Source organism: Caretta caretta, chromosome 5 (assembly GCF_965140235.1).
Source record: "Caretta caretta isolate rCarCar2 chromosome 5, rCarCar1.hap1, whole genome shotgun sequence".
NCBI lineage: Eukaryota > Metazoa > Chordata > Testudines > Cheloniidae > Caretta > Caretta caretta.
The window spans coordinates 75,670,896-75,695,315 of NC_134210.1; the positions used below are offsets into that span (position 1 = coordinate 75,670,896).

Here is a 24,420-nt window from a genome sequence, read left to right on the forward strand (position 1 = left end):
CAAATGGGTGTACCTTGTCCTCATGCAGCAAGGTGTTAGTAGAGCTCCTTCCTGGTACTCATCTACAAAGCTGGGGCAGTGTAGTTGCTGAAAGGGACAGTAAATTAAATACATCACGGTCACACTCAGAATCAGACTCCTAATAGGATTTTAGAGTGTGTTTTAAGGGACTGACTGGCCAGCAAAACAAAAGGAGAACATGTTCTGCCCCGCCCCGCCCCAGCATTCCAGCTGTCCCTTTTTAAGCATCTCAGTGACTGAGAAAATTCTGTTTTAACAACTGAGAATGGTGGTAGTGCTCTTTGTATCATTCATTTTGTATATTGAGATGAGTAGAGGAGAAATAGCACTTTTAAACAGGTTTCAGAGGAACAGCCGTGTTAGTCTGTATTCGCAAAAAGAAAAGGAGTACTTGTGGCACCTTAGAGACTAACCAATTTATTTGAGCATGAGCTTTCGTGAGCTAGCTCACGAAAGCTCATGCTCAAATAAATTGGTTAGTCTCTAAGGTGCCACAAGTACTCCTTCACTTTTAAACAGAGATTATGGAGGCAGTGGTATTTAGATTCTGAGGTTGAGGCTGAATTGGGAACAGAGTACAGATAAAAACAGCAACGAATACTAAATATTTAGGGTTGCAAGATTTTGGCGGCATTTGTACAACAAGAAGGCCAATTTCAATATGTCCTGAGACCAGAACCATGGGGCAAGCGCTAATTGTTCCCTCACCCTGGTATTTGCAGAGGTTTAGAAACAAGGTTCTGATTTTCTCTTAATTTAAGAATGTCAGTGTCAAAAGGCAGAGCTTCTCCCCAGCTTCCAAGCATACACTGCCCCACCCAGTCTCCTTTAAAGAAGTTTAAATCCAAACATAAGCAAAATGAACATTTCTCAGTTCACCCAGCCCTTACTCAGCCCTCTTTGCTCTCCACCAGCTCTGGTGTTCTTCTGGAATAGCAGATCCACAGCAATCTTCCTGGGCACCTCACCCTTTGCTCCACAGAAGTTAACTCCACTCCTCTGTGGGTCCTCTCCCCATACACAACCTGCTCCCAATCAATCCTTCTCTACCTGCTGTAATGATGCTGGTTCTGGCAAGATCCAACTGAGAGTGCCAATTCAGGACAAATTGCTTAAAGGCTGGGGTTTCTGTGCACATCAAGGCAAACCAAACTAGCCAAACAGGGGAGACGTTGGTTTTACACCACTTGCTACCCACAAGTCACACCAGCAATTCCCTTATACACCCATTTCCTAGTATCACCACCAGTGCTACTCGTTATGGGAACAAATGGTTATGAAAACCAATACTTCAGTAAAAGAAAAATGGTTCTCTCGATCCCAAAGGACCCAGACCAATATACAAGTCAGATCTTACCCACAAATCACGCTGTTGCCAATCCTTTAGAATCTAAAATCTAAAGTTTTATTCATAAAATGAAAAAGATATAGATGAGAGCAAGAATTGGTTAAATGGAATCAATTACATACAGTCATGGCAAAGTTCTTTGTTCAGGCTTGTAGCAGTGACGGAATAAACTGCAGTTTCAAATCAAGTCTCTGGAGTACATCCACAGCTGGCATAGGTCGTAGAATATCAGGGTTGGAAGGGACCTCAGGAGGTCATCTAGTCCAACCCCCTGCTCAAAGCAGGGCCAATCCCCAATTTTTGGCTCAGATCCCTAAATGGTCCCCTCAAGGATTGAACTCACAACCCTGGGTTTAGCAGGCCAATGCTCAAACCACTGAGCTATCCCTCCCGCAATCAGTCCTTTGTTCAAAGCTTCAGTGCAGCAAAGTTCCTTCAGCAGTATGAAGCAGAATTGAAGAAGAGATGGAGGAGCTGCAGCAGCTTTTTATATTCTCTTGCCATGTGGTCTCTGCTTTCTTTGTCCCAAAGACAAGCTGTCCCTCACATGGCATAGAAAAACCTCAGAGTTCTATCCAAAGGCATTTCAGTGCATACCTTGCTGAGTCACAAGGCATGTCTGCCTTCTCTCAATGGGTCAATTGTATAGCTGATGGTCCTTAAGGGGCCATCAAGCAGGCTAGGCAGAGCTGACACCAACTTGCCTGGGGTGTCCCCCAGAAGCATAGCATAAGTTTGAAATACAGACAGTATATAGCCAGTATTCATAACTTTAACTACAAAAGCAATACACACATATAGACAGCATAATCATAACCAGCAAACCATAACCTTGTCTGAGACACCTTATTTGACCCCCTTTATACAAGATTTGGTGCCACTACAGGACCTTGGTTGCAACCATGTTCTATATGGTTCAAGTCAATAACTTGACACCTGCTGTCTGACAGACTTTTATAACCCCAGGTGTAATGCTTCCCCTCCCCCCCTACACACACATAATTGACTAATTGGGACCACCAGCTCTGATACAAAGGTGCTGGGCCTTGTTTACTCACAGGGACCAGATACCCTAAACACTAAAAAAGGACAGAGGGAAAATAAATTCAGTAATGCTCATGAAACATAATTTACAACCAATATGAATGGAAAATTCCATATATTACTTACAGGGACACTGACAAGTAATTTAGGCCCACAATTTGTTCTGGCTTTAATTAAATACAGTCTCCTAACATACCAGGAATGTCCAGTTCCAAATTTGAACAGTAGATTCCATACATTTGAACTACCCTGGTGCTTGAAAGAACATTCCATTTAAAAATGCAGCATGCATGCCCTTTCATCAGTGAAAGAGTTAACTGTAGGTGCAAAAGAATATAAGTTTTTGGGCTGTCAGACTGTAGCCATTAATCATCAAGATCCCCCAATCCAAGAACACTTCTAAACAAACTTTTACAGAGGCACTTGAAAAAACAAATGTATGTTATGCCCAGATGGGTAAAGTCACTGATGCCAGCCTTATTTCTTTAGCCTTCTGGATAATATACTAGAAGTCATATGCTACAGATAATTTGCAATGATCATTAATTGTTGATGTGTTCTGACAAGCAGATTCCTCAGCAAAAAACATAAGAAGTTGTGAATGGTGAACAGATTCCTAGAAAACCTGTAACAGTTTTAAAGGCATTTATCCCAAAATTTTATTTATTGTTTTTATGTACTCCACCCTTTTAAATGCATCCAACACGTTAGTATCTGAGCAGCTTTAAAAAAAATGGAATGCCTCTACAGGAGTGGCGCTCTCCTCTCTCCCCTCCCATGCAGCTTATAGAAGGGTCAGACTCCAAGTGGTTCCACTCAGCTTTGAGATTGCACATGACATCTTACAGTCTCCATTAGTGGACTCTCATAGATGTTAAAAAAGAATGTTGACAGGATTTAAGCATGGTGGTATGTCAGGTTAAAGCCCCTAAGAATAGGTCAAAGATGTGTCCAGCTGTCAAGTTCCTCCATAGGATACATGGGAGAATCTGACAGTCACCATAGAATTTAGCAGAAAGTGTAGTATGCCTGGGTATAAAAGTCCCCAAACACTATACATTTAATTTAGGAATTCCCTTGCTCAGCTAGCTCTGACAGCCCTTGACAAACTCTCATGTAATCTATATACCACCATGAGTTCTGCATTGGCTCTCACCAGGGATTCTCATTCTAAGTGGATGCACTTGATTTTTTTTTCTGGGAGTGGGCTTCTATTATATACAAGGTCAGATTCAAAATATATGCCAGTTTTCTTCCACTGCCTCCTCTAGGCTCATGTAGCACTGAGTAAACAGTCAGAAATAGCTGTGCAAGCACAAGTCTAGCTGAGTCATTCAGCCAGGTTTCCATAACATAGGCAAGAGCAAGAATTTCACCAAGCATCAGGTCATGAATGATGAGAAATTTGGTGATCTCACATTTTGCATTCCTCACACAAGTAGCAGAAGACACTAGTGCCACATTGCTAGCATATAGTAGAAGTTGAAACCTTTGTCTCAAAAATAAAACCCCACAGAATATGCCCCTTTCTTAATCTATGTCCTTCCACAAAAATATAGTCTCTTGCATTTACACACACAAACATTTTGCAAAAGTAGACCACAATGTTCTTTCTATTTGTGGAATCTGTGGAATTTTTCTGGGTACTTTTCCAGTGGGCCATATGATTTAACAAACATGGTATTGGTTCCAGTCCCCAACCTATGAGTACATGAATGTGGGCAATTTACATCTGTTAGGGAGAAACTGTATTTAAGTTGCTCTCTGCAAGCTTGAGTTAGTCTCTGCTACAATTAGATCAGAACTAAAAATGAAGAAAGGCAAGACTGTAAATCAGAATTATGTGACTTGTGAATTATGTGAAGTTCTGATATTTTGTGAAGCACTGGAGCTAGAAAAAATACTTGCAGGTGTTGTTTTTCCACTTTCCTTGAAATATAGTAATTTACAGTGTAGCTTACCTTAAAAAAAGTAACTGTCCCTTAGACAAGGCAAAATATCAGAGCATTTACCAGATGCTTCTAGAATCCCATACATCCTGGACCAGTCTGTCCAAGAATGTGAGAATTTATTGAATCTCAAGAAGTGAACTGATGAGTGTGTAACACTGAATTTTAAAATTGAGATATCATGACATTGACACTTGGGCTGCTAATCTACAGTATATGTTTCCAATGTTTTAAAATTAAATAAAAGAAGGAAAATAGAACACCCTGACTTACACAAAGAGATTGAATTAATTAGACACTTGCCTGTCAATTTCCATAATGGCACAGAGAAAGTGCAATTATCTTTCTGTTCCACATTTTAGAACTATAATTTGTAGCAAAAATGTTTGATGTACTGAAGACCCTATTATTGTAAAATATACTTTGATTATAGTGAAGCATAGCAATACATACATACACACACAGAGGTCCAATCCTACAAACCCTAACCATCCATCATCATAGTCTCTGAGCTATAGTTTGATAATTCCCTTTAGATTAACTAACTTGCTTCTCCCGTTCCCCCATTTCTTGTTCCCAGCAGGTGGAAGAAAATAGATGAGTGGCTTGGGTTGGGTGAACTGATCCAGATAAAAGAGGAACTGACCTGAACCTTTGTTAAAAATACAAAGTCAACTTTTTCAGCAGTTTTGTAAAAGTTTAGTTAATTTTTTTGTTATTTTTAATTTTTATTTTCAGATACCTCTGCTTGTCCTCATTGAGGTGGGAAGAAGTTCATTAACACAATGAGAAAAGCAGTTCTCACTGAACTAGTCGAATTGGCTCTATTCTCCCTCCACTCAGCCTCCCACTGCAGTATATGAATAATTCCCATTGACTTGGGGATGACTGGGACTCCAAAAGCATGGCAAGACAGCCCTATTTTACAGACCCACAAGATTCAGAAAAGGATATTTTGGGTGTTTTCAAAACTTATTTTTTTTGTTCACCCATCTCTGGTCCCCATATGATATTCATTAAATCGAGTTCTCACTCACAGCACATTCCTTATGCAGAAGACAGCTACATTGTATTAGAATGGGATGTGATGGATAGATATAAAATATGAAAGTCAGTAGCTGACAGAAGCATGTTCTCCTTTCCATGTCTTTTATACAGCATGTAAAATACTTGAATTTGTAAACTGAGTTAATTCTGGCTTCAAGTGGACTTTTATCTTGAAAAGCCCTAAGTGTTTGGTTCTGCCTATAAATTGTGGTGTCTGGCACTTCTCATATTCAATTAGCTTCAATTCTGGTGAAATCATAAGCAAAAACTTGCCCTCATAAGCTTCTTTGTATATGTTTTTATGCATGAACTGTGTTCATGGACAACATCTTCATAGGTTCTGACACAAACCTGTCGCTGAAGAATTTTCAGTGTTAGCACTTCTGTTGCATTATGGACACTGGTTTGAACACAGAGAATTGATGCTTTTCCTCTTGCATAAGATATAAAGTTACAACAAAGAATAAATAGGTCTGTAGCAGACAGGAACCGTATGAAGTGCTCTTCTCATTTAGTTCATACCTCTCAACTTCATGACAGGTGTTTGGAAAAAAGATGACAATTTATAATTAAATACATTGAACCAGTTCTGTTCTAATCTACCTCTAAGTAGCCGCAATGGTTCCAATGGGGCAGTCTGGATGGAAGTGAGAGCAGAATTGGCTCAATATGCTTTATTAATTCATTTAAACTTGCCATCTTTATTCCAGTTAAACATATTGGGCCAAATTCTGCTCTCATTTACACTTGTGCAGCTCCATTAATTCCCCTGGGACAACATAGTTGAAAATAAGAGTAGAATGTGCCCGCAGGAATTAAAGAAACAATCACAACTAGAGCTGATGGAAAAGTTTGTCAAAATTTCTGACTAACGTGGTTTGCAGTGTTGTTGTAGCTGTGCAAGTCCCAGAATATTAGAGACCAGCTGGCTAAGGTAATATCTTTTATTGGACCACCTTCTGTTGGTGAACAAGATGAGCTTTCGAGCCATGCAGAGCTCTTCTTCAGGTCTACCTGAAGATGTTAACTAACTTTTTGCAAAAAACATCCATTTTTATTAAAATGATTCAAAATGGGTAAAATTTCTGTTTTTGTAATAAAAGACTGAGAATGATCAGTTTTAATTTCCCCCCTATTAAAACCTGAATGATTTCAAAGAAAAATATAGAGGGAAATGTGTATTTTGTTTTTGTCAAGATTTTTATGATGGGGGGAAAATAGATTCCCTACCAGCTAGAAATGCAGGCATATTTTTCCCTTTAAAATATAATACAATGCTTACATTAGTTCTTAATGCTGGTTTGATAGAAGACAAATTAAAGGGAAAGGAAAGCAGAGGAGGAGCCATCAAGACACAGGGCATGAGGAAAGAACTTCCTTGTCACCTGCCTCCTGGAGTCACCTAAGTTTCAAAAAATGCTGTCTGTTTAAGAATCATGGAAAAAGGCAAGTAGGGCATAGTCATGGCACAAGTAAAGGGTAATAGCAGAAAAGGCCACAACACAGGCTGCCATTAGAGCATTAGTAGCAGAAATATGGCAAAGGAACAGAAGAATCCAAAGAAAATGCTGTAATCATGGCAGAAGCAGCAAAGTAGGTAATGACAGCTACAGCATTCACAGCATAACTAATGCTTCAGTCCTGCCAGGGAAATAACACAGACAGGAGCCACACAGAACATCAGTCGAGGCATGGGCAGATACTGTCATTACAGCAAGAACAGGAACAGGAGTAGAGGCAGAGGGAAATGCATCAGTCATGCCAAAAGTATGAGCCGTGGCATAAGCTCTAGTACATAGTACATCGCCTCCTCTTCCCACTACTAACTATAGCTAGTGGAACCATGAGAGAACTTTCCTGCTTTTTGATCAATTAAAATCATTCCAATAATCCACCTGTCAGCCGGTCTCCAGTATCATCTTTTGTGCTGATTTTTCAGCTACAGTAAATAAATCACCTACTCAGTTTATTAGTAGCTTCTGTTTACTTATGGAGTGATCACTGATCAACTGCATAGAGTCTGAAGTCAGCCTGAGCCTCTGCCTTAACACCAACAAGTATTAGCTATTGTAGGTCAAAGTGCCTAGACTTGATAAGGACCTGATTTTGTAAGCCAGTAGACAAGGCCAGAAATTACGGAAGGGGCTCCTACTGCAACTCTGGAAAGAAATTAAGAAAGTTATTTGGTGTGTTCATGGCTTTACTGCTGCTGTTGCTGAAAAGACATTAGTGAAGAACGAAGTGCCTGAAGAAAATGTATTTTCACCTTGGGCATTGCTAATTAGTGTCATATAATTGTGCTATCTTGAAGTTTTCAAGAGTATTCCAAGTAGTTATCTCTATCTCAGCAGTGATAATAATAAACTTATCTTAAGTTACATATAACTTTAATTACTAGCAGTAATTCAACAAAAGCATATTTGCAACGAGAGCACATAATATGTAAAAGAAACCAGAAGGACCAAGGCTGACATATAGCATTACAGAAGGCAGCCAATAATATGCCCAATCTCTACTAACAATCAGCATTGTAATAAGCAAACTAAGTCCCAAACAAACAAACAAAAGCTCTCATCAAGGTAAGGACCTGATCCAAAGCCCATTGAAGTCAATGAGAATCTTTCAAGTGACTTCAATGACTTTGGATCAGGCACAAAGGGGAAAAGCTCTTATAAACTTTGTATTGCACATTATTGGAAAAATGTGACCCCTCCTCCTACGGACTTGAGGTACAGTAAAATATGGACTGTCCTTGTAATAGAAAAGCTTTCACACCAAGTACTTACAAAAGAGAAGTGCCAAAAAATAGGATATCTTCATTGTTGTTTGCAGTGTTGTTGTAGCCATGTTGACCCCAGGATATTAGAAAGACATGATGGATAATACATTACCTTTTATTGGACCAACTTCTATTGGTGAAAGAGACAAGCTTTTGAGCTACACAGATTTCTTCTTCAGGTCTGGAAAAGGTATTCAGAGTTTCACAGCTAAGTACAAGACGGAACAGATTGGACGACCTAAATTCCCTTGCAGACTTCCACCATAACTTCACTAGCCACTCTACAGACAACTAAACACAAAAGAAACCCATAGATCACCACACCTACCTTCACAGATCCAGTAACCACCCCAAACACACCAAAACCTGTTATCTACAGCATGGCCCTCAGGTACCACAGTATGCTACAAGGAGAAAGTCTGGTATACACAGCTTAACACACTTAAAACTGGCTTCACCAAACAAGGACACTCCACCAGAGAAACAGATGACATGATGGAACAGGCTACTCAAATATCCCGAGAGAACCTGCTTCAATAAAAAAATAACCCTCTGACCACATACTTCTAGTTGTTACCTATCACTCCATAGTGGAACCCATGTGGGATACAATTAAACTATTTCAACCCATACTAGATGGGGACCACATCCTCAAAGTAATCCTTCCCAAACACCCTCTTCTGGCCTTCAAACCATCCCTCAGTTTTACCAAGCTCATCATCAGAAGCCAACTCCCCACAGAGCAGGACCCACCAACAAAGCAGCATCAGACCCTCCCAGAACAACAGATGCAAAGCTTGTAGACATATCTCCCTGCTCTGATAATCAATACCTCCTAACACACCTTTCAAGATCCATGGATCCTATACTTGCCTGTCACAACATGTGGTGAACCTTATCCATTGAACTAAATGCCCCAACAACAACTATGTGAGTGAAACCAGACAATCACTATGATCTCAAATGAATTCACAAAGAAAAATGACAAGACAAAAACACCATATTACCTATGAGTGAACATTTTTCACAAAATAATCACTCTATATCTGACCTCTCAGTTCTCGTCCTCAAAGAAAACCTGGACAAACACCTTCAAAAACGTGCCTGGGACCTTAAATTCATAACTTCGCTAAAAACTAAAAATCTTAGTCCAAATAAAGACACTGGACTTTTAGATTATGACAACAATGTGTAACCCACTAACCCCCTTTTTTGTTCTATGACTATAGGGGTGTTAATGGGCCACTTCACCTGGAATGGCCCCTTAGAATATTTGGAAACTACTTATGCTGAACAATCTGTTCCACCTTTTATTTACCTGTAAAAATCTGAGTACCTTTCCCAGACCTGAAGAATTCTGCATAGCTCATACGCTTGTCTCTTTCACCAGCAGAAGTTGATCCAGTAAAATATATTTCTTCATTATTATAGATTACTACTTGAAAAACATTCATTTCCACTGAATGCATCCGATGAAGTGAGCTTTAGCTCACGAAAGCTTATGCTCAAATAAATTTGCTAGTCTCTAAGGTGCCACAAGTACTCCTTTTTTCAAAAGGAGGATGTCTCTCTAGCTAGCAAACCTGACTTTTTAGCCTGGTTTGTTGAATATTAACCTGACCCTGAATAAGTAATTTCATTACAACTTTGCCTTAAATAAAAAGAAAAAACAAAAATATAACTTCGTAATATTACTAAAAATATAGGGGTGCTCCAATAGACCAGCCCATTTAACATCCAAATGATAAAGGTTTTGAAGCTATTCATATAAGAAAATTACAACTACAATTAGGACTCCATATTTGACTTTCTGGCTAAAAGGATAACTGTATTAAATATAAACATTAATGTTTAAGCTATACCAATTTGTGAATGCCCTTTCTCTCCTTGAGTTCATTAAGCCTCTAGAGAAACTTTAAAAGCTCATTAGTTTATTTCAGGCTGGGTTTCCCACCTCTGAATTTCAAACAGCAAGAAATGAGATTTAATGATTTTACAGGCCATGACCTCTGTTTCACCTAGAGTATCTTGAAATGGTGACACACTTCATTATGACCTGAACTTCATCTTCTGTTTATTCTCAAAAACCAAACCTTCCAAACCTAAATTACCCATATTTACTTTCCATCTTAAATAGTTAATTTTTTTCTTTTTCTTGTTCAGATATAACATGTAGACATAACCTTGCAAGTTTTCACGGGTTTTTAGATCATACTATTAAAGACAATAAAAACATGCCAGATATTAACCTTGTCCAGGAAACATTTTTTTTAAAAAAGAGTATTTTACTCTATCGGGTTCAATTAAGAGTTATTCTGAAACCAACCTATTTGATAAGCAATAGGACATTCCTTTTGTTTGATGACTCTACTCGCTTACTGTTGGAAACCCTGAATTTATGCTAGCATTATCATAATGTATCATACTCAGATTAGACAAGAGTGAAGAAATTTGGCTCTCTTCGTGTACCTCCACAAATGATGGCTTTTAGAAACTTGAACAGCTCCCTGGTTTATCGGAAGATATTACTAGGTTGTTCATCAGCATTAGAAATACTTTCCCCAAAACTAACTACTCCAGGGATTTTGTAAAAGAATTACCTTCAATTTTTTATTGCTTCGTGGTTGTTTGATGTTGTCCTTTGACAGGTAGTTTTTTTATTTCATTTTGAAGGTGTTTAAAAGTATCCAAAGGTATGAAGATATATTAAATCTAAGCTGAAATTTGACAAAAGAATCATCAGTATTATGGTATTCTGATGATCTAATAGTCTAATGAAAAAGCAGTATTTGCCAGAAATCAACATATTTCCCACGTATTTAGCATGGGTTCTTTGACATAGCACTTTCTCCTTTTACAGAGAAACATTGTCAAAAAGTCAAGCTGGCTCAGGAACTGTGGTACAATCCTACCCAAGTGTCATGCCAAGGATGTAGGCAGTCTGACATAGTGGTCAGACCAGAAGTCAGGCTGGATCTGATGCCAAGAGATCTGATGCCAAGAGATCTGATGCCAAGAGAGATGTACAAGACAAGCCAGAGGTCAAACCAAGAATAAGTCATCAGGAGGCAGGCAAGGCCAGGTTACCTGTAGATTAGCGTCAGGCAGTGGGTTACAGACAGAAACCCAATAGCAAGGTCAAGGACAAACCAGGGTCAGAAGCCAGAATCTGGATTTCCCTAAGGGTTCATGTTGGTCTATACACCTCAGAAGAGTTAAAAACTTGACAAACATTGAAAAACATAAGCTTGGGCTGTGAAACAACTATATATTTCCCAGGGGAAGATAAGTGAATGGATGTGAGGCTGATTAAGGACCCCCATTCCCACTGCTATCTTAACTCTGCACTCTCTCCCTCCTCCAACTTAGATAACAGATAACTGCATAAAAGAAAACAAGGAAAATGGACAACAGGTGGAATGCAGTGACTGGACTCACTGCAGAAGTCAGTGTCCTATGTAGATCAAAATCGAGAAATACAGGTAACAGATTGCAAATAAATTTGTTCTGTGGGATCAGGGGTGCAGTGCCATGATATGATTATTACTGAGATGCGAGGGAATAACTATTGAAAAAGGAATACACTAAATATAGGGCACCCACTTCCTCTCCCCTCTTCAGAGATGTGGGGGAGAAAATCATACTCTGAGAAGGGCTGGGAGGGGAGGCTGGACACACACAGAATTCAACTCCATTCCCTTCCTGCCATGCTTCTAAAGGAGCTCTTCTGCTGCATGGGAAGGGTGGGGAAAGAGTAGAATCTGACTATAGCAGAAGTAAGAGATCAAAGCCCAGACAACCGGTTTGACTAGGACTCACCCTTCTTGTTTCACCCACGACCCCAACTCCCTGAAGAGTAGCTCTTTTTTGTGGGAGATCCATGCCCCTGCCCCCTTTCCATTGCTTCTTCAGGGAGAGATATTGTTCCCTCCTTGCCTCCCAAACCTCCTCTTTCTCTGCTTTCTCTGAGTAACTCAGAGGGGATTCTTCTCCAGCCTGCCTTCCTGTTCCCACACATTAACACAGGGCTTGAGGTTGCCATGGAGAGGCTCTACCTCTATCCTACAGTGGCAGCTACTAGACTTGTCAACCCTGGCCACCTTGCACTGCTGCTAGAAAGGAGTCTGGAGGTGGATGGAGTTTAGTCAGATATAAGTAAGGGATTTAATCTTGGCTTGGATTCAGGAACACCCACGGAGCCGCCAATTATCACATTTCAATTAGGTCAATACTGGGAAGATAGAGACCCTAACTCTCTTTTTTAAAAAAGTAAAGAGTGGCACTTGAGTCAAATGCTGGTACTAAAATACTAGTGTTGACTGGTCTTTTAGGGATTGATACAAAGCCTGCTGGAGACAATGGAAAGACTCCCATTGATTTCAATGGGCTTTGGATCAGGCACTGGAAGTATACACAAAAATTTTAAAAGGAATTTTGATTATTTTGTATAGCCTCATTAAGCTCTTATATGTCAGATATTGGCATATGTTCCATGTGTTTATATTCTGATCTAGACTGATTAGTTAGGGCCAAAAAAAATTTTAAAGTACACACAAAAGTGCATCCCTGGTTTCCCATGTACCTTCACTTTAGTTTGCAAACACCATACAAGATCCCAACCCAGAAAAGTACTTAAGCACTTATGTTCTCTCATTGGAGTTAATGGAGTTATTCATATGCATAAAATTAAGCCCAATTTTTTTTTCTTAAGGACATTATCATAAGCTCATTGAAATGACTGGGAGTCTGTGCATCTCCACGGGCTCTGGATGAGTCTCAGAGCAACTAATTACCCATTACTGTACAGTTGCCTAATTTGTCCATGCAATCATAGGGTCGCTTTTGCTCTTGCATATATTTAACATGGCTCTGGACCACTGCGACTAACTTTTGTTAGTCGAAGGAGGCTCTTGCTCTCATAAAATATGCATAATTAATGGACAAAAGCATGTTTATTTAAACTTCATTTTAACTTTCTTTCTTTGCTATCTATAAGAGCAAGGAATTCAAATATGCTGTGAAGCCTTTTAGGCATCACTAATCTTTTAATAATCAAATAACTGTTTCAGTCATGGCAGGTTCATTTTTGCTTTCCATCATTCAGTCCTTGATGACCCAACTCCCCTACATCATCATGTTTACCAAACCATTTTAAATCCAGATTTCAAAAATCCCTGAAATTCAGATTTTTAAAAATTGCCTGAATTTAATATAAAGGATCTCTGAACAATTGTTAGCATCAAGTATGAAATCAAAGAACTCCAAAAAAATTCTGTGTTTTATTTCTACTACACAATATCTTGACTACTAGATTTCCTACATGAGATCTTGAAAAGAATCATAATACTCTAATCTACACCATAGCGATTAACAAAACTAGAGCTTCAGACCGCTTAGCACCATCATTTTACAATTGCTTGTCTCCACTCTAAGACCACGTTTTCTGAAAAAAAAAACCCGTTGTCCCTCATTACTATTACTAGTTATTATTTATTTACTTATACACAATGCATGAGAAGCCAAGGTCTCTGCCACAAAGGGCTAGGAGCATAATGTTAAAATGAAAATACTGAGGATTATGAACAGAAAGCTTAGGAAGGCTAAGAAGGAAATGATTGTTGTACAGGGGGTTGAAGGAGAAGAGTGAAGGGAAGAGGGACAGTGTATTAGACTTAGGGATTGATGTAAATAAAAGCACAAAGTCAAGAGTGAGAGAAGGAATAGTAAGGAGAAAGAATTAGCTAATTATAGGACATGAAAGGAGGGTGTATAAGAAGAAACAAATGCTGACTCATAGGTATGGCTTTTCAATAGTCTCTAAGGCAAGGATGTGGAAACTAGACCTGAAGCAGAAAATGCATCTAATGAACGTAATGGAGCCATCTGCTTTTTTCAGACATGATTCATTTAGTAGCTTCCAAGTATTATTTTCAAGTGATGCCAATTAGAATATTAGCACATTGTATGTGGGAGATAAACACCTGTGCACAATTTTTAAAAGGTTTAATACCTCATGTTGACTAACCATAGAGATGATAAACCATTTTGAAAATACAATACACAGCAACATGAAAGAGTGGGGGCTGCTTTTCCTTAAGATGCCAAAAAAAAGATCCAGGGTAGGTGGCTATTAAAAACAGGAGGTACTCTGGGTTTGTGCAGGTTTTTGTCTTTTACTGGGCATAATTTTCTGGAAAAGTCCCTTCCTTGTTTTGCACCAGGACTTTGGAACCGCTGAAGTAGAGACAACCCCTGAATTTTTTACTAGGGGTTCTACATGAAAACCATTACATAAACCGAACACTTTAATATTGAACATATCCAATAAACAGACTTATTCTTTAATACTGAACCTTACCACAGCATAGGATTTAATTAACGGCACCAAGTAAGCCTTCTTCATTACACTATGCACTGTGGTTAAGCCTCTTCTATTATCTTCATTTGTTGACTAGCTAATCTGTATGTTGCGAATGAATTTCTGGGGCTTTTGGTTGTTTTGTGCATAAAATGGTGCTTTTGTGAGGCTAGACTTATTAATAGAGTGCCACTATTTGTGGATTTTTTGTGGGTGATGCAAATGTTAACCCCCTCTTTACGTAACATTTTCAATTCTCTTAAGGGTGGGCTGAGAGAATGCTGACCAGAGGCCCCACCTTAGCAACCAGAACTGAAAGAGAGAGATCTCCAGCTCCTATTTTATGGTGTGCATATTAGACTAGATTCTGAATTCTGAGTATACTCCAGATATATTTGTTATACCAGTGTAGATATCAGAATCCATCCCTTTTGTGCATTCTAGGTTGGGACCCATTAATTCAGTTTATTTCCTTCTCTACCCATTATGGCCCTAGCACTATAAAAAACTTATGCATGCGATTAGTTATGACTAGTCCCAATGATTTCATTAAGATTACACACTTGCCCACTTCAAAAAGAATTAGAAAAGAATCATTCTGGGGAAAAAAGAAATGATTTTTTTAATTTTTAAAAAAAATTTTGGCAAATCAGTGTTGAAAAAAATTGTTTTGACCCAAAACAAAATGTCATTTCAATTCTGAGCATTTAAAATAAATTGAAAGCCATTTCAAAATGAAAAGACATTTTGAACCCCCCAAAAATCATTTTTAAAAAGTCATAAGAAAAAAACATTTCAGCTTTTTAAAAGAAATTATTTATTTTTTCACAAAAAATCCAGTGAAACCAACGAATTCCCAAAACATGTTGGTGTGGTCAAATCTGTCTCACAGAGAACTTACCTAAAGAGGTTTTTATTGTTCTTTTAATTCACATATATTATTAATTATTATTATTATTATTGGTAGTTCTTCCTGTTTCCTGTTATAAATCAGTGTTCTTTCATTTGTTGTAAACATTTAAAAAATAAGATGAAGTTGCTGAGATTCTGTTAAAGGGCCTGATCCAGTCCCAGAAAAACTCCTATTAATGTCACTGGACACTGCATGAGGCTTAGGGGCCTAAACTGGTTTGTTGTCCATGAAGTGTCTAAGAAAGAAGTGCGCTCAAGAAGAAGACTGATTGAAAAAGACCTTAAACTTGGTGATACTTGGAAGAAGCCATCAGTTTAGATGGAGAATGTGTGCAAGGATAATAAACAAACTGATGATGATTAAGAGGCACAAGGTAAGGAATGAAAAAAAACTGTTGACGACACTAACTAATTCTAAAAGTTTTGGGGGGGAGGGATAGCTCAGTGGTTTGAGCATTGGCCTGCTAAACCCAGGGTTGTGAGTTCAATCCCTGAGGGGGCCATTTAGGGATCCGGGGCAAAAATTTAGGATTGGTCCTGCTTTGAGCAGGGGGTTGGAGTAGCTGACCTCCTCAGGTCCCTTCCAACCCTGATATTCTATGATTGATTCTATGATTGAAAAGGCACGTCTCCAAAGAGTGGGCAAGAAAAGGCAGAAGCATAAGCAACTTGAAAATCTGGGAAGCTTATTCTGAAAAATAGTTGTTGTTGCTGTTTTCAAGAAGAAAGGAAAAATTGAAGAAAGAATGACCCATTTTATTTACTTCCCAGTCATAAGTGTGTGAGCATCAGTGATCTCCCTAAACTTCTGTGTAAGGAGATGCCTCAAAATGACAGCATTAGTACATTCGCTAAGAGCATCTAATAATGACTTTCTGAGCATTTAATGTGGTTCTTATAGCATTATAATAACAGGACAATTATCCTAACCTGCTGTGTAACAGGGGAGTCCCTGCTGGTAATTTGTTTCACCAGTTGGAGCTACCCCCCACCTTGGTTTCCTCTCAGTGTAAGCCCTCAGGAACACTGATCTGTAGTTTACTGATTGTTTCCATTGAGTACGATCATAAATCAGATCTGAAAACAAGGACAGAGCTTGATGTGATTTAAATGAGACGCACTAAAAAAAGAGAGATAATTAAATAGTTTTCCAACAATGTTAAAAGAGAACTTAAAAACATTAAGGTGATCATTTCTGATGTAGTTTGCAGAGAGCCCTCATCCACAAATACAGCTGTGCATTGTAATACAAAGTGCATATAAAGCAAAACCTTGCATTTTGATAACTTGCTAATTGAAGGATTCCTTCATTCTTTAAGAATATATATTGCACCTTAATGTGATATGCACCATTAAATAACAGGTGCCTGGAGGACAAGTTGCTTAACAGCAACATATTTTTAATGTTGTCTAACTCTTAAGTAAGAAAACGTATACCATCTTAATGTACCCAATGCTTCTATTTTGCAAAATAGTTTTTCAGCAGATAATGTTATAAATTGTTTATCCACGCACCTAAAAATAATTTAAATCTAAACACAAATTCAGCCAACCAGATGACTGGAATCGTTCAATGTGTCTTATCCTATAATTTTCTGCAATGTGGATGCTTCATGCTGTGACACTAATCATTCTGAGATTGCTTCATTTTAACTGTTGAGTTGTTCCATTTTAAGATTAAGCCAAATCCTGCTTCAGTTATACAAATGAATGGCTCCATCAAAGGCAATGGGACTACTCATGTGAATAAGATGAAAAAGACTTGGCCCAGAAGGAGACAAAATACACTTAGTTTTAATAACATAAGCTTGATTACGTGCATTTTTCTTTCACACATTTTAAGCATTATACAAGTTGTGCCTGATTTACTATAGTCGTTATAATAATTCATCATAAAATATATTAATGATAAAGGAGGATATAATGTTGTGTGAACTGATCAAAGGTCCTACTGACCAATTCCTACATCTCTGGCTGAAAACAATGTGATCAAAATCATAAATATGTAATAACAAATGAACATTCTGATTGCTTTGATTTCTGTGCTATAATCTGATTGAATTATGATTCCCCTGCATAAACCATGGAAGTGAAAGCATGTTTCCTACTTCTGTTGTAATGAAAAAATAGGTAATATAACAAAGAAAGGGAAGTGAGATTTGGGTTGCAGACAGTTTTTGATCTCTGTGGTAGAAATGTTTTACAATTGGTTGTCTCTCATATTTCAAAAAGTGAGAACTTATTCTAGGAGCAGAATTTTATGTATAAAAGATCATTTCAATATTAGATCATTTTTATTATACTATTATGCTTCATGTAAAAGATATTAGAACTGGTTGACATTTTTCTGATGGAACACGCTTACAATGGAACATTTCCTTTCCAAATTGAAACTCTCTATTGGAATGTTTTGATTTGGATTACATTTTCATTAGTAAATTGACACCAAGTGTTTTGATAAGGTTGAAAATTCTATTTTAACCTCGTCAGAATTGAATGATTTAATTTTTCATGTTGAAATGACTTTTCATTTTGAAATTTATTTTAACTTATACTATAATATAAAATAAAAAAGTCAAGGTTAAAATGGAAATGTCTCATTCATCAAAACAAAACATTTCAATTGACCAGAAATGAGGGTTTTTCCCCCCAAAAAAAATTTAAAAAAATACATTTAATGATACATTTAAATTTTGTTTGTTTGGCTCCAAATCACAGTGAAAGGAAATTTTAAAATGTTGGAAATTTCCAAGAAACAGAAATTCAGAGTTTCAACTATATGTAGTAAGTACAGATGGCAGGTAAAATGTCCACTGAATATTGGGGTTCTGATCCTATAATAATCACTCACACTCAGTGCTCATGGGATTTTTGGGGTTATGTGATATAACGTCCCAAGAGGAAGAATTTGGGTTATCATGGAAAGGAAGAGAGTTTTAAAAGAGAACAGATGCAGGGAATTAAGAGGGCACCCCTGAAGAGTGACTTCCTTTTCAGCAACTCAGCTGCTGATGCTGCCATACCCACTGTAAGAATGGCTTCAGATGAGCCATTGGTTAACCTGGTCTTATATGCTTCCAAAGGGCAGGGGAAGGCGAGAGGACAAAGGATACAGAGATACCACTGCTTCTACCATCTGTAACTTTCAACTGGATTTACTGTGGAAATAGACCCAGGCCCACCTGCAGCATAGCAGAAGGAGCAGTTGCCCTTTTCCACTAGTCCTCCACACCATAGCAGAACCTTAGTCAGACACAGTTGGATCAGAGCAGAGAGGTCTGTGGATATAATACACAGGAGAGCCTTTGATCTTGCCTTTCCATCTCTTTGGGATCTTTTCTGACACATTTTGTTCATCTCTGCAGTGCATAGCAAAGAGGCACATGTGGTGTCTTTTAGTATTTTTCTTCCATTGAACTGTTGGTTTGCTTTGGAATTGGAATGCCTGCATAACTGGATGATTATGATGGAAATTCTATGTTTTCTTCCTTAGAGGGCCTCATTACCAGGAAAGTACGCTCACAAGAAGATTTGGTGTCAGCACTGTGTTAAGACTGGATGCTCAATTTGTAAATCAATAAGTATAAGCAAATTATTCTGTACTTTTCCCTGGGCTTTCAAATTGCACTGAAACTTTTGAAAAAATAAATCTAAAATCCCAGATTTTAGATGTAAAAACTAAGCAGTTGTAAAATGTTTGTCTCCCTAAACAGTGGCCCATTCAAAATGGAGATATATACATTTGAAGGGAGAATAACATTTAGCTATTTATTTGAAAGATAACGCAAGGTGCAGGGTGGGGGGAAGGCTTCTTGCTCCCATTCTCTGATTCCTTGCATTAAAAATCAATGCTCTCTCACTTCAGGGGCTGGGGATAAATCAGAGGAATGAATTCAATATTATACATAAACAGATTCCTAATCTCCAGTTGGAGAATGCTCCCTGTCTGAAAGGGAACTAAAGCAATCTAAAACTTTAAGGAACACATGCTGGTATCATTTAGTAAAGCACAGGTGGGAGCTGCTTCACTAAGAATAATAGAAGTACTGAAGTTCAGAAGTCATATTTAATCAAAATTAAGGCTAGTGTATGCTGTTAGCATGCAGGACACCTGACAGATGGGTCTCAAAGTTTAATTTATTTTTTTGTTTCATTTTTAGAGAGAGAGAGAGAGAGAGAGAGAGAGAGAGAGAGAGAGAGAGAGAGAGAGAGAGAGAGAGAGAGAGAGAGAGAGGTTAAAGTGCATTAAGCATAACAAAAACAGTGTTATGCATCAGGGTGATCTATCCAACAGACAACAACCATGAACTCATGCTGGTGTTTTCAAAAGACAGAGTCCACGAGAGATCTACGGAAATGAGAATACCAAATGTAGCTGTGTATGATGATAAAACCACCAGTTGATTAGAATATAAAACTTCCTCATTTTTAACAGTTTTTAATGTATTGGATTTAATAAATATAAAACAAAAAAGGACTCGATGGAAAGCATTTGCACAGAATAACAAAAGAGTAACACATAGTTTTAATTATGACAAATGCTATTTTATGTAATTGAATGAAATTATGTATATTTAGTCATAAATATCAATAAAAGAAAAAAAGAATGGATATTGCTGAATGACTGCAATATACAGTAGTTTGGAAATAGTCATACATAATTGGCCCTCTTGTTACTTTTAGTCTATCCAGTGATTTTTATAGAGAAAGTGGTTTATACTAAAATAACTGTAGTTTAAAATTTACCTTTTTGAATTATTTTAAATAATTACTAGACTTCAATAAATCTAAGGTGATTTTGTCTTGTAATTTTAAATATCTATGTTGGTTAATTAATTATATGACCCCAATTACTATAATATGTGAGTGCCTCATGATTTATGTGAGTGCCTCATACCCACTTGTGAGGAGGAGAAGTATTATCCCCATTTTACAAACAGGGAACTAAAACACACAGAGATTTAGGCCTGGTCTACACTGGGAGGGGGGGAATCGATCTAAAATATGCAACTTCAGCTACGAGAATAGCGTAGCTGAAGTCGACGTATCTTAGATTCATTTCGAATCCTTACTTCGCATCCTCGCGGCGCGGGATCGATGGCCGCCGCTTCCCCGTCAACTGTGTTTCCACATCTCGCCCTGGTGGAGTTCCGGAGTCAACGCCAGAGCAATCGGGAATCTATTTATCACGTCTACACTAGAAGCGATAAATCGATCCCCGATAGATCGATCACTACCTGCCAAAGCAGCAGGTAGTGTAGACGTGGCCTAAGTTTATTGCCCAAATATTGCCCAAAGTCACACAAGTAGTCTGTAGCAGAGCTGGGAACTGAATCCAGGTCTTTGTCGAGTGTTCTAGCCACTGGACCATCCTCCTTCTCATCAGGTCAACCCAATCTAATTTCCTTTTTTAACAGGGTAACCAGAGGAGTGGATAAGGGAAAACATTAGATGTGATATATCTGGAATTTAGTAAGGCTTTTGACAGTATCACATGACATTCTCATAAGCAAACTAGGGAAACATGGTCTAGACGAAATTACTATAAGGTGGTGCAAAACTTGTTGAAAGAGCATTCTCAAAGAATAGCTATCAAAGGGTTACTGTCAAACTGGGAGGACATATTTAATGGGGTCCCCCAAAGGTTTGTCCTGGGTCCAATACTATTCACTATTTTCATTAATGACTTGGTGATGGTGTGGAGTGTATACTTATAACATTTGCAGATTACACAAAGCTGGGAGGGGTTACAAGCACTCTAGAGGACATGATTAGAATTCAAAATTATCTTGATAAATTGGAGAACTGGTCTGAATTCAACAAGATGAAATTTAATAAAGACAAGTTCAAAGAACTTTATTAGGAAAGAAAAATCAAATGCACAACTACAGATTGGGGAATAATTGGCAAAGTAGTCATACTGCTGAAAAGGATCAGGAAGTTTTACTGGATCACAAATTGAATATGGGTCAACAATGTGATGCAGCTGCCAAAAAGGGTAATGTGGGGTATAATAACAGGATTGTCACATGTAAGACACAGGAGGTAATTGTCCCAGACTACATGGAACTGATGAGGCCAATTCTCGGTGCCACACTTTAGGAAAGATGTGGACAAACTGGGAAAAATCCAAGAGGATAGCACCAAAAATGACAAAAGGTTCAGAAAATCTGACCTATGAGGAAAAGTAAAAAAAACCTGGACATATTTAGTCTTGAGGATGAAAACTGAGGGGGGACCTGATAAGAGTTGTCAAATATATCAAAGGTTATTATAAAGAGAACAGTGATCGATTGTTCTCTGTCCATTGAGACTAGGATATGAAATAATCAGCTTAGTCTGCAGCAAGGGAGATTTATGTTGGATATTAGGAAAATATTTCTAACTATAATAATAGTTAAACATTGGAACAAGTTACTGAGCAAGAGTGTAGAATCCTCTTTATTAGAGGTTTTTAAGAACAGGTTAGACCAGTGGTGGGCAACCTGCAGCCTGTCAGGGTAATCTGCTGGCGGGCTGCGAGATAGTTTGTTTACACTGACCGTCTGCAGCTCCCAGTGGCCGTGGTTCGCCGTTCCCAGCCAATGAGAACTGCAGGGGTGGAGCAGACCACCAGGACATGCTGGCTGCTGCTTCCCGCAGCTCCCACTAACCAGGAATGGTGAACCATGGCCACTGGGAGCTACAGGCAGCTGTGCCTGTCAATGTAAACAAACTGTCTTGTGGCCCGCCAGTGGATTAACTTCTCAGGCTGCATGCAGCCCATGGGCCACAGGTTGCCCACCACTGGGTTACACAAAAACCCGTCAGGGATAGTCTAGGGCCTGGTCTACACTAGGGGGGGATCGATCTAAGATATGCAACTTCAGCTACGAGAATAGCGTAGCTGAAGTTGACGTATCTTAGATTGACTTAGAATCACTTACTTCATGTCTTCACCACACGGGGTCAATGGCCGCCGCTCCCCCGTCGACTCCGCTTCTGCTTTTCGCCCTGGTGGAGTTCCGGAGTCGACGGCAGAGTGATCGGGGATCGATTTATCGCGTCTACCCTAGACACGATCGATCGATCCCCGATAGATCGATCACTACCCGCCAATCCGGTGGGTAGTGTAGACGTGGCCTAAATATACTTAATCCTGCCTAAGCACAGGGGGATGGCCTGGATAACATCTTGAGGTCCCTTTCAGCCCTACATTTCTATGACTATGTAATGAAGGTCATCTCATGGATCAGAATCTGGTTAAAAGTTGGGAAACAAAGGGTAGGAATAAATTATCAGTTTCAGAATGGAGAGATGTAAATAGTGGTGTCCCGCAGGAGTCTGTTCTGGGACCAGCACATGAAACATATTCAGATATGATCTGGAAAAAGGGGTAAACAGTGAGGTGACAAAATTTGCAGATGACACAAAACTTCTCAAGATAGTTGAGTCCAAAGCAGACTGCAAATAGTTACAAAGGGATCTCACAAAACTGGATGACTGGGCAACAGAATGTCAGATGAAATTCAATGTTGAAAAATGCAAAGTAATGCATATTAGAAAACATATTCCCAACTATACACAGAAAATAATGGAGTCTAAATTAGCTGGTGCCACTCAAGATACAGATCTTGGGGTCATTGTGGATAGTTCTCTGAAAACATCCACTCAACGTGCAGAGGCAGTCAAAAAAGTAAACACAATGTTGGGAATCATTAGGAAAGGGATAGATAATACAACAGAAAATATCATATTGCCTCTATATAAATCCATGGTATGCCCACATCTTGAATACTGCATGCAGATGTGGTCGCTCCATCTCAAAAAGGACATATTGGAATTGGAAAACATACAAAAAAGGGCAACAAAAATTATTAGAGGTATGGAACAGATTCCATATAAGGAGATATTAATAAGACTGGGACCTTTCAACTTGGAAAAGAGATGACTAAAGGTGATATGATGAAGGTCTATAAAATTATGACTGGTGTGGAGAAAGTAAATAAGGAAATGTTATTTACTCCTTCTCATAACACAAGAACTAGGAGTCATCCAATGAAATTAATAGGCAGCAGATTTAAAACAAACAAAAGGAAGTATTTTTTCTCACAATGTATAGTCAACCTGTGGAACTTTTTGCCAGAGGATGTTGTGAAGGCCAAGACTATAATAGGGTTAAAAAAAGAACAAGATAAATTCATGGAGGATAGGTCCATCAATGGCTATGGGCTATGAGCTGGGATGCAAAACCATGCTCTGAAGTGTCCCTAGACTCTGTTTGCCAGAAGCTGAAAATGGATCACTTGATGATTACCTGTTCTGTTCATTCCCTCAGAAGCATCTGGCATTGGCCACTGTTGGAAGACAGGATACTGGACTAGATAGACCATTAGTCTGACCCAGTATGGTCATTCTTATGTAATGCAGTATACCATATAATTAAGGATACAATTTAGTCATGGAGATCACAGATTCCATGACTTTACCAGACCTCCATGACTTCAACTTCAGCTGTGAGAAATGGTATCAGAGCTGTGCACCCCCACCTGCTTCCCTCACCCATAACAATTTTACATTCAACAACAAACACTTTGTCCAAACCATGGGAACAGCCATGGGTACTAGGATGGCTTCCTAATATGCTAACCTTCCTCTTGAAGAAGAAATTCTAGTCAAATGCACCATGAAATCAAAGATATACCTGAGATACATCAATGATATTTTCATCCTCTGGACAGACATCTTAAATTCCCTCAGATTTCCACCACAAATTCAACAACCACCACCTGTCCATTAATCTCTCTCTGGAACACTCCCACATCAGCATCAACTACCTAGACACCACAATCAGCTTCAACAATGGAACCCTACAGACAACCATACAAAAAACTGATGGAAAACCACACCTACCTTCACAGATCCAGTAACTAATCCAAACACACCAAGAAATCTGTTATCTACAGCCAGACACTCAGATACC

General features: G+C 38.6%; 1 long non-coding RNA gene across 3 annotated transcripts in view; it reads right to left on the reverse strand.

The window, feature by feature from the left end:
• The window catches only part of LOC125636788 (uncharacterized), a 409,942-nt gene that overhangs the window by 363,570 nt on the left and 21,952 nt on the right, over positions 1-24,420 (reverse strand). Inside the window, exon 1 of one of the 3 annotated variants that reach the window (XR_012668509.1) lies at positions 8,196-8,333. The exons of the other annotated variants lie outside the window; for them this stretch is intronic. This is a non-coding gene — a long non-coding RNA (uncharacterized LOC125636788). Of the gene's footprint in view, positions 1-8,195; positions 8,334-24,420 lie in introns of those variants that run through there. 3 annotated transcript variants of the gene reach the window in all.